The following is a 10,000-nucleotide window of genomic DNA, read 5'->3' as shown; positions in this document are numbered from 1 at the left end:
CTGAAACGAACTTGGGTTCTGCAGCAAGACAATGATCCAAAACACACCAGCAAGTCCACCCCTGAATGGCTGAAGAAAAACAAAATGAAGACTTTGGTGTGGCCTAGTCAAAGTCCTGACCTGAATCCTATTGAGATGCTGTGGCATGACCTTAAAAAGGCAATTCATGCTCGAAAACCCTCCAATGTGGCTGAATTACAACAATTCAGCAAAGATGAGTGGGCCAAAATTCCTCCACAGCGCTGTAAGAGACTCATTGCAAGTTATCGCAAACGCTTGATTGCAGTTGTTGCTGCTAAATGGCAAATGGCAGGCATTTATATAGCGCCTTTATCCAAAGCGCTGTACAATTGATGCTTCTCCATTCACCCATTCATACACACACTCACACACCAACGGCGATTGGCTGCCATGCAAGGCCCCGACCAGCTCGTCAGGAGCATTTAGGGGTTAGGTGTCTTGCTCAGGGACACTTCGACACAGCCCGGGCGGGGGATCGAACCGGCAACCCTCCGACTGCCAGACCACTGCTCTTACTGCCTGAGCCATGTCGCCCCAAGGGTGGCCCAACCAGTTATTAGGTTTAGGGGGCAATCACTTTTTCACACAGGGCCATGTAGGTTTGGATTTCTTTTTCTCCCTTAATAATAAAAACCTTCATTTAAAAACTGCATTTTGTGTTTACTTGTGTTGTCTTTGACTAATATTTAAATTTGTTTGATGATCTGAAACATTTAAGTGTGACAAACATGCAAAAAAAATAAGAAATCAGGAAGGGGGCAAACACTTTTTCACACCACTGTATATTGAGTGTGAGGATATTGAGTGTGTGATTGTGTGTGCGCAAGTGTGCATATGTGTGTGCGCGTGTGAATATGTGTGCGTATGACTGTGTATATGTGCGTGTGTGTATATGTGCGTGTATAAGTGTGTGCGTGTGCGCATATGTGTGTATGAGTGTGTATAAGTGTGTGTGTGTATATGTGCATGTGCGTGTATGAGTGTGTGTGTGTGTGTGTCTGTATGAGTGCGTGTATAAGTGTGTGTGTATGTTCAGTAGTGTGTGTGTGTTCAGTCGTGTGATACAGGTGTATGTGTGAGTGTGTGTTTAAGTGTGTGTGTTTGTTCAGTAGTGTGTATGTTCAGTAGTGTGATACAGGTGTGTGTGTTCAGTAGTGTGTGTATGTTCAGTAGTGTGATACAGGTGTGTGTGTGTTCAGTAGTGTGTATGTTCAGTAGTGTGATACAGGTGTGTGTGTATGTTCAGTAGTGTGATACAAGTGTGTGTCTGTGTGTGTGTAAGTGTGTGTGTGTTCAGTAGTGTGTATGTTCAGTAGTGTGATACAGGTGTGTGTGTGTGTGTGTGTGTGTGTGTGTATGTTCAGTCGTGTGTGTGTGTGTGTGTTCAGTAGTGTGATACAGGTGTGTGTGTATGACTGTGTGTGTGTTCAGTAGTGTGATACAGGTGTGTGTCTGTGTGTGTAAGTGTGTGTGTGTTCAGTAGTGTGTATGTTCAGTAGTGTGATACAGGTGTGTGTGTGTTCAGTAGTGTGATACAGTGTGTGTATAGGTGTGTGTGTGTGTGTTCAGTAGTGTGATACAGGTGTGTGTATGTTCAGTAGTGTGTGTGTGTGTTCAGTAGTGTGTGTATATTCAGTAGTGTGTGTGTATAAGTGTGTGTGTGTTCAGTAGTGTGTGTGTGTTCAGTTGTGTGTATGTTCAGTAGTGTGATACAGTGTGTGTTCAGTAGTGTGTATGTTCAGTAGTGTGTGTGTGTTCAGTAGTGTGTATGTTCAGTAGTGTGTGTGTGTTCAGTAGTGTGATACAGTGTGTGTGTGTTCAGTAGTGTGATACAGGTGTGTGTATGTTCAGTAGTGTGTGTGTGTTCAGTAGTGTGTATGTTCAGTAGTGTGTGTGTGTGTTCAGTAGTGTGTATGTTCAGTAGTGTGTGTGTGTTCAGTAGTGTGTGTGTTCAGTTGTGTGAGACGGGTTCTTTGTGCCTGATACACCGCAGAGTCCTGGTCCCTGAGGAAGGGCAGAGTCCTCTCAGGGTTAAAATGGCCGCCAGTGTTCCGCTGATGGAGAGCGGCTCTCCCATTTGAGTTCCGTCGCCGCGGCGACTCCACATCGAGCTCCTCTTCCCTGCCGGTATTCTGCAGATTGTGAAACTCCGAGCGGTAAATGGGATTTCAGGAGGTCACACGCCCGGCGTGTAGAGGGGCTGATCAGAGACGGTCGAGATGGACCCCCGAAAACAAGCTCATCACTGGGGCTCTGTCAGAGCAGCGGCCAAAACACCGCCTCCACTGCAGCACTGCAGCCAATCAACAGCTGTGCTGTTTACGAGCAGTCCAATCAGAGCTGTGCTGTTTCAGAGCCCAGCCAATCAGAGCTGAGCTGTTTTCAAGCGGTCCAAACAGAGCTGTGCTGTTTCAGGTGTTCGTTTCCCTTGGGAAAGGTTAGAGCTGGATGTCTGGGAGCTGTAGGAACAGGTCTGTAATGATCCTGGATCTTACCCCCCACCCCCAGCCCCCAGCCCCCTGTCTGACACAATGAGGGATGTTGTGTGTGTGTGTGTTCAGTAGTGTGTGTGTGTGTGTGTGTGTGTGTGTGTGTGTGTGTTCAGTAGTGTGTGTGTGTGTGTGTGTTCAGTAGTGTGTGTGTTCAGTAGTGTGTGTGTGTGTGTGTGTGTGTGTGTGTGTGTGTGTGTGTTCAGTAGTGTGTGTATGTGTTCCTCCCAGCTGCTGCTGGACGGGCAGGTAGCGTTCCCCAGCCTCAGTGTGTAGGGCCCTGTTACAGCTCCATCTTCACCCCGTTACAGCTCCATCTTAACCCTGTTACAGCTCCATCTTCACCCTGTTACAGCTCCATCTTTACCCCGTGTGGGGGAGGGGGGGGGGCCCTGTTACAGCTCCATCTTAACCCTGTTACAGCTCCATCTTCACCCTGTTACAGCTCCATCTTTACCCCGTGTGGGGGAGGGGGGGCCCTGTTACAGCTCCATCTTCACCCCGTGTGGGGGAGGGGGGGGGCCCTGTTACAGCTCCATCTTCACCCCGTGTGGGGGAGGGGGGTTCTGGAACAGCTGCACCTGACTGGCTGGCTCCCAGCTCCATATAACTGGATGACACGGTGGATTTGTGCAGAAATAAGACCAGGCTTTGTGATGTGGAGCCCTTTCTGAGGCTCTGGGAAAATGTGCAGCCCTCAATTAATCAGGTTGTAACTGCAGTCAGGAGTGGACCTCCTCTCTCTCTCTCTCTCTCTCTCTCTCTCTCTCTCTCTCTGTCCGTTTGCTCTCCCTCTATCCTCTCTCACTCTCTCAGTTGACTTCTCTCTCAGGTCAGGAGGGTGTATTAGTTTTGTAAGGGTTTCATCTTTGGAGTTAATAATTCAGTCTGCTTTGAGCCTCTATGACTCTGTCTCTCTCTCTTCCTTCCTCCCTCTCCCCCTTTTCCTTCTTGCCCCCTCTCTCTCTCCCCCTCTTTCCCTCTCTTGGGTGGATGTTGGGTCAGTAGCTCTTTTCTTGGGCTTTGCCGTGGTAACCCTGTTCCCGCCATGGCATCTTACTGGCTGTCGCCATGGAGACGGCGCTATCCGCTCCATTGCTGGCTGAAGAGGCGGTTTGGAGAGTTCTGCAGGCGGTGTGTCGCGGAGTTTAACCTTTAACCTCTCAGGAGCGCACACAGGTCCCATGCGCCCGGCCGCTGCCACGTTCCTTCAGATCACATGACCTGTAATGAGCTACAGCACCAGAGCGGTCCGACACACAGAACGTTGCAGAACCAATGCAGAGCAATACAGCAAGCGCCTAAAAACATCTTTAAAATGAGGTTTGATCTGTTGCTGAATATTAACGACTTGGTTGGTTGTCTTCTTTCTCCAGCGTCCATGATATGCTCATGTCACACAGCTTAGTTTTGTTTACACACACGCACACCCAGACTCCTCTGTTCAGGGTTGTGGGGTTCAGACTCCTCTGTTCAGGGTTGTGGGGTTCAGACTCCTCTGTTCAGGGTTGTGTGGTTCAGACTCCTCTGTTCAGGGTTGTGGGGTTCAGACTCCTCTGTTCAGGGTTGTGGGGTTCAGACTCCTCTGTTCAGGGTTGTGGGGTTCAGACTCCTCTGTTCAGGGTTGTGGGGTTCAGACTCCTCTGTTCAGGGTTGTGGGGTTCAGACTCCTCTGTTCAGGGTTGTGGGGTTCAGACTCCTCTGTTCAGGGTTGTGTGGTTCAGACTCCTCTGTTCAGGGTTGTGGGGTTCAGACTCCTCTGTTCAGGGTTGTGGGGTTCAGACTCCTCTGTTCAGGGTTGTGGGGTTCAGACTCCTCTGTTCAGGGTTGTGGGGTTCAGACTCCTCTGTTCAGGGTTGTGGGGTTCAGACTCCTCTGTTCAGGGTTGTGGGGTTCAGACTCCTGGGTAAACCTGTAGGATGAGAATGGACTGGATTGTCCTTAACTCTGATTGGCTGATTAGAGGAGGGGGAGGAGCTGTGTTTAATCTCCGACAGGAGACCAGCTACTGCTGCTTAATACAACAGGCTCTCAGGCTAAACTGTACTATAATTATTATAATTATTATATTATAATCACACGACTATTGCATTTGTTTTGTTAATGTTAATATTCATGTGGTCCGTCTTGTTCGTGAAGCAGGAATAAAGCAGGTTTCTGCTCCCTGTGTGATGTGATTGTTTTCAGACGCCTGTAATTAAAATAATCTCATTACTTCAGACTCTACTGGGAAATGTTCAGATTTAGGGTATTTCACACAGTTGTGTCTGTGTGTACAGTGTGTGTGTGTGTGTGTGTGTGTGTATGTGTGTGTGTGTGTGTGAATAACACAGGGTCAGTGAGTTCACAGCCCCAAGCTTTCTCTCTGTCTCTCCATTGTACTCTGTCTGATCCAGTGATCCTTCTCTCTTCCTCCAATTAATCTCCCACTCCCTCCCCCTCCCTCCCTCTCTCTCTCTCCCCCTTTCAATTACTCTCTTTCTTACCCTCCCTCTCTCCCTCTCTCTCTCTCTCTCTCTCTCTCTCTCTCTCTCTCTCTCTCTCTCTCTCTCTCATGTCAGTGGGCCATTTTAGGTGTATGTGTTTTGGGGGGTTGTGTGTGTGTGTGAGGTGTACAGTGTGTGTGTGAGTGTGTGTGTGAAATGTACAGTATGTGTGTGTGTGTGTGAGGTGTGCAGTGTGAGTGTCTGTGTATGTGTGTGTGAGTGTGATTGTCTGTGTGTGTGTGAGTGTCTGTGTGTGTGCAGTGTGAGTGTCTGTGTATGTGTGTGTGAGTGTGATTGTCTGTGTGTGTGTGAGTGTCTGTGTGTGTGTGTGTGTGTGAGTGTCTGTGTGTGTGAGTGTGTATGCTCCAGGTAAGCTAAGGGCAGCCGGGTAGTTGGCAGTGACCTGGCAGTGTGTGTCTGTGTTTAATTGGCGGTGTGGAAACAGGCTAATGGAGTCAATCAGGCGCTAATGAGGGCTCTGCTTCTGCTCAGATCTGTAATAACGTCTGAGATGAGCGCCATCTCTCCAGCGTCACTCTGTTTAATCCTCTCTTCAGTTATTTCTTTCTGTCTGTCCTCCCCCTGTGGCACTGGACATGTTCATGGGGAATGTGTCACCATTTCCTTTTCTCCCAGAGTGTGTGTCAGGGGCGGGGCGGGGCGTCTGTGAGGGGGGCAGGGGGAGGGGGTCTGTGTGCGGGGCAGGGACAGGGGCAGGGGCAGGGGAAGGGGGCAGTAGTCTAACGGAGAGAGATGACTGTGGAGGGGAGCGGACAGATTAACGAGGTTCGAGCGGAGTGGACTCTAAACATTGTCTGGGATCCCGTCCCAGGGGAGATGAGGGGGGCACTGAGTGCTGTTCTACATCAGCTGTGCTGGGCTGGAGCCAGGGGCTCTCTCCCCTGTCCTAACACGGTCTGCCTGTCTGTCCGCCCGCCTGCCTGTCTGTCTCTCTCCGCTCATCTTCTGTCCCGTATGAAAGCAGCTTCATGTCCAGAGTACGAGAGATGAAACCAGAGGAATTATAATAAAAAAAATAAAATAAAAAAAAGTTTAAAACATTGTCATTTCGGCGGCACGGATGGTGCAGTGGGTAGCACTGCCGCCTCACAGCAAGGAGGTCCTGGGTTCAAATCCCAGTCGGCCGGGGCCTCTCTGTGTGGAGTTTGCATGTTCTCCCCGTGTTTGCGTGGGTTTCCTCCGGGTACTCCGGTTTCCTCCCACAGTCCAAAGACATGCAGGTTAGGCTGATTGGAGAGTCTAAATTGCCCATAGGTATGAGTGTGTGAGTGAATGGTGTGTGTGCCCTGCGATAGACTGGCAACCTCTCCAGGGTGTATTCCTGCCTTTCGCCCAATGTATGCTGGGATAGGCTCCAGCCCCCCTGCAACCCTGTTCAGGATAAGTGGGTTAGGATAATAAATGAATGAATTAATGAATGAACATTGTCATTTATTATTCATTCGCTGGCTGTTTAATTTGGGATAAAAATATTTTTAGTCAGTTGCTTTGTTTTTCAAGCTAATCCTAGTACAGGAGAACATCAATCGAAAAATAATCTTTTTCACCTCTTCAGTGTAACAGCAATCGGAGCATGCCTTCAGTTAAATAAAGTACTGTTTTTATTTATAATATTTCTCTTTTCTGTTGCAGATCATTTTCATGAATTCAGAAGCAGTTCTGCAGTGATTAGCGGGTTCCGGGGCTCGATTCTCTCTCCTTCCGTGAGTGCGCCTTTCTGTTCGTTTGTTTGTTTGGTTTTCTTGGTTGTGGTTGCAAAAAAAAAGTTGAGAACTTTCTCACTCTCACACACCAAACACTCGCCCAACATCAAACTCTCAAATTCACAAAAAAAAGCTCACTAAAACATGCACTGTGATTCACAAGTACATGCACACACTTACAAATGCGTGCGTGCACACACACACACACACCCTCAGACCGACATTGAACAGGAACAAAGTTTCTTTCATCGAGCGTGTTTGGGTCAGGAGACGCCATGTTGCGTGGACAGAACTCCTCTTCACACATCTCCTTTCAGCGGTATATAGATCTCTGTAAAACTGTCAGGCTGGTGAAGTCTGGAAGAGAACGTGAGCTCTGTGTGTTCTGTCCAGGTGAATATACCTGCGTCTGTGTTCCTGTGCAAGGCTCAGTCCTAACTTACAGTGCTCCATTCTCTGCTCGTGCGCTCGTGTTATCGCCTGTTTGCGGCTGTGCGCCGCTCAATAAGGGCATTCAGGCGGGAAAGAAAGGGCCCTTTTAACACACACAGGTGGCTTTTCAGGAAGCGTTCGGTCCGCGGCTACAATGCGCCTTTGCTGGAGTTTTCGTAGCCAGTAATGAAGATGGTATCTGGTAAAATGTTGTTTTAGGTGACGCTGAGCAAACGAAGCCAAGAAAGTTTAGTTTGGATTAATCTTCTGAAATGTCAGTGGACGAGGGTTTCTTCAGAAAGGGACAGCATTCTATTAATCTGCGTAAAAAAATATGACGCGCATAATCAAACCACGTTGCGATATAAGTATATACCACGTGCTCGTTACCGGTGTGTTTCCCCCGCAATTCTGTGTCAATCACTCCTCCGGTTTGAGAAACGGACTCCTGCCTCTCTCTACACTGTTCCTGGTGTGTGTTGTAGTCCCACAGCTCAGGAATAAACGGTCATGGAAACGGTTCACTGTAGGTTCATTCGTCTGACAGAAAGGGTAAAATAACAAAGTCTCTGCAGTGATTACCGCCTTTGTCTGTCAGTCTTGTGACTCGAAGAAATTCTGCCGCGCCGTTCAAAGAAAAGCAGAAATTAAATTGGTTCGCTGCTCGGGGAACCGAAACACGGCGAGTTAGCCTATTGCAGCGAACATTTTTTTTTTTGGTTTGAAAGTCAGCGCAATGCCTCCGAATGCTTTTTATCATGTTATCTGGTTTATTAAAAATGATATCGCGTTTCGGGTATGTGATACTGTTTTTGCACTTTTTCCCTTTTTACAGTACATACGCCTATATTTTTTTATACAGATCGCGCGTAAGCTATAGCTGCGGAGACTTTACTAGACGTCTCTTATTCAAACCTCTCTCTATTCCAGCGAAAAACCTTAAATTCTATCGAAAGTATCAGGCAGTTGCTATAATTTTTACAACGTTTATAATGCTTGTTTGTATTGTTTGACGTTTCCATTTCGAAACAACGAGTGTGTGTATTTGCGACTAACAAACTAAGAGGTACGACATAAAATAAAACATCGAGAATAATTAAATATGAATAAACTCCTACCAATTTAATGTCAAAAAAGCTTGTATCCGCCTTTAGGAATTTGCGTTCATCAGCGCTACGTTTATTATTTTTACTACCCATGAAATAGGCTTTCATTAGTGCTTACGCGTCCTGCGGTCGGTGTTGTCTCCAGCTCGGCTTTCCACCGGCCCACTCACACACAAGTACTGTTAAGGAGCCGATTGTTTCCGCCCTGTAGGAATGTGTATCTACAGTGATGTTAGTGTTGATAAGTTTAAAGTTAAGCTTTCTAGTTTTGGGAATAAAACAAGCATTATTGAACTTACAAAAATATCCAAAAAAACTTCTGCTAGCACAGTTGGTCATTACGGAAGTTCACGAATGGTATGTTTGCGCGTGTATGCGTGTGTGTTTGCGTGCGTGTTACTGTCATCGTGCATGCCCTTTAATCTGGGGTATACAGCTCCCGTTCTGGAGGGCTGATCTGCGAGCTGGTTTTTGTTCCAAACAATTACCTTAATTTATTTTTCTGACAGCTCTTTTAACTACATTACATTACATTATTGGCATTTGGCAGACGCTCTTATCCAGAGCGACGTACAACAAAGTGCATACCCATAACCAGGGATAAGTTCGCTGAAAGACCCTAGAGGTAAGTACAATTTCAACTGCGTTGTAACTATGTTGGTTGACTCCTGTACTTGAGCACAGTAAAATCTTTAGGATACACTTACAGTCTACAGCTGTAGTTGGTCCATATAGGAATGTCTGTTCAAGACATTATTTAGCTAATTAAATAATTAAGGGCAGAAGAAGTTGGCACAAAATCCTGAAGCGGATTGGGCCTTGCTGTGCGCCCCTGCCTTACATTTGGCTCATTTGGAGTTTTTCAAAGTTTTCTGAAACTATATGAAAGAGAAGAATGAAAATGCTTGATAATGGCTGTGGTGCTGGGTGTTGTGGTTGTTGGTGACGCTCTGAAACACAGCTCTGTACGCAGCAGTGTGAGTGCGCTGGCGTGTAGGCACTGCTACGCGGAAGCTAAGCTTATTTGCTTTGTCATAAAAATGCACCTGCAATGATTTATTGATGAATCCACAGTAATTCAGTTATGACCAGTCACAAAGGGTGTTTGCACTGAAATACTATTTGCTTATAATTTCCTCCGATGTGTCGAATTAGAAACCTTTTTTTCTGTCACCTGATGACACGCTGCCAGTGAACGCCTGACGACACACCTGGACAGGAAGCGGGCGATATTCCCAGCGTGCTCGGCACGCGGGCTGCATTCCCGCTGCCTCGCTCAGGAACGCCGGCGTTCTCCCGGGGACAGCCGAGCGGCCGTTCCTCCTGCAACATGGCTGCGCTGTATCGTAATGAAAATGAAAAACCTCTGGACGGTTATTTTGCCTTTATTATTTATTGAAGGGGCCGTGTGGATTATTTAGCGGGCCCTGACGTGAGTCTGAGTGCAGGGGAATATTGGGGAATGCAGGCATTCTAATTTCATCATCCTCTGAATTAAATTCTCTCATTTTGTCCGGTGCGCGAGCATCTGGACATTTCATTATTGTGTACAGATTTCATTGCTTCAAACGAAGTCGGTGCAGAGAGAGGGAAAGAGCCTGGGCGTGTGGTGGGCTCTGCTCTTCCATATAACATGCTGTTTCTTTCTTCATTTCCCATAGAAAATGATGCGCTGGGCCATTGCTAAAATTACTGTAAAAGGACGTGTACCCAACTCATCTGTGTTTTTACATATCTGTTAT

General features: G+C 47.2%; 1 protein-coding gene across 8 annotated transcripts in view; it reads left to right on the top strand.

Annotated features, from left to right (window-relative positions):
• LOC133111383 (transcription factor SOX-6-like) overlaps window positions 1-10,000 on the top strand; it is a 148,540-nt gene that overhangs the window by 19,634 nt on the left and 118,906 nt on the right. For all 8 annotated transcript variants that reach the window (XR_009704988.1, XM_061221690.1, XM_061221689.1 and 5 more), the window contains one exon: window positions 6,650-6,720. The gene's annotated coding sequence lies outside the window, so the exon portion shown is untranslated. The remainder of the gene's footprint in view (window positions 1-6,649; window positions 6,721-10,000) is intronic.

This window comes from Conger conger, chromosome 15 (assembly GCF_963514075.1).
Source record: "Conger conger chromosome 15, fConCon1.1, whole genome shotgun sequence".
NCBI classification, from domain to species: domain Eukaryota; kingdom Metazoa; phylum Chordata; class Actinopteri; order Anguilliformes; family Congridae; genus Conger; species Conger conger.
This window is presented reverse-complemented; position numbering and strand designations above follow the sequence as displayed.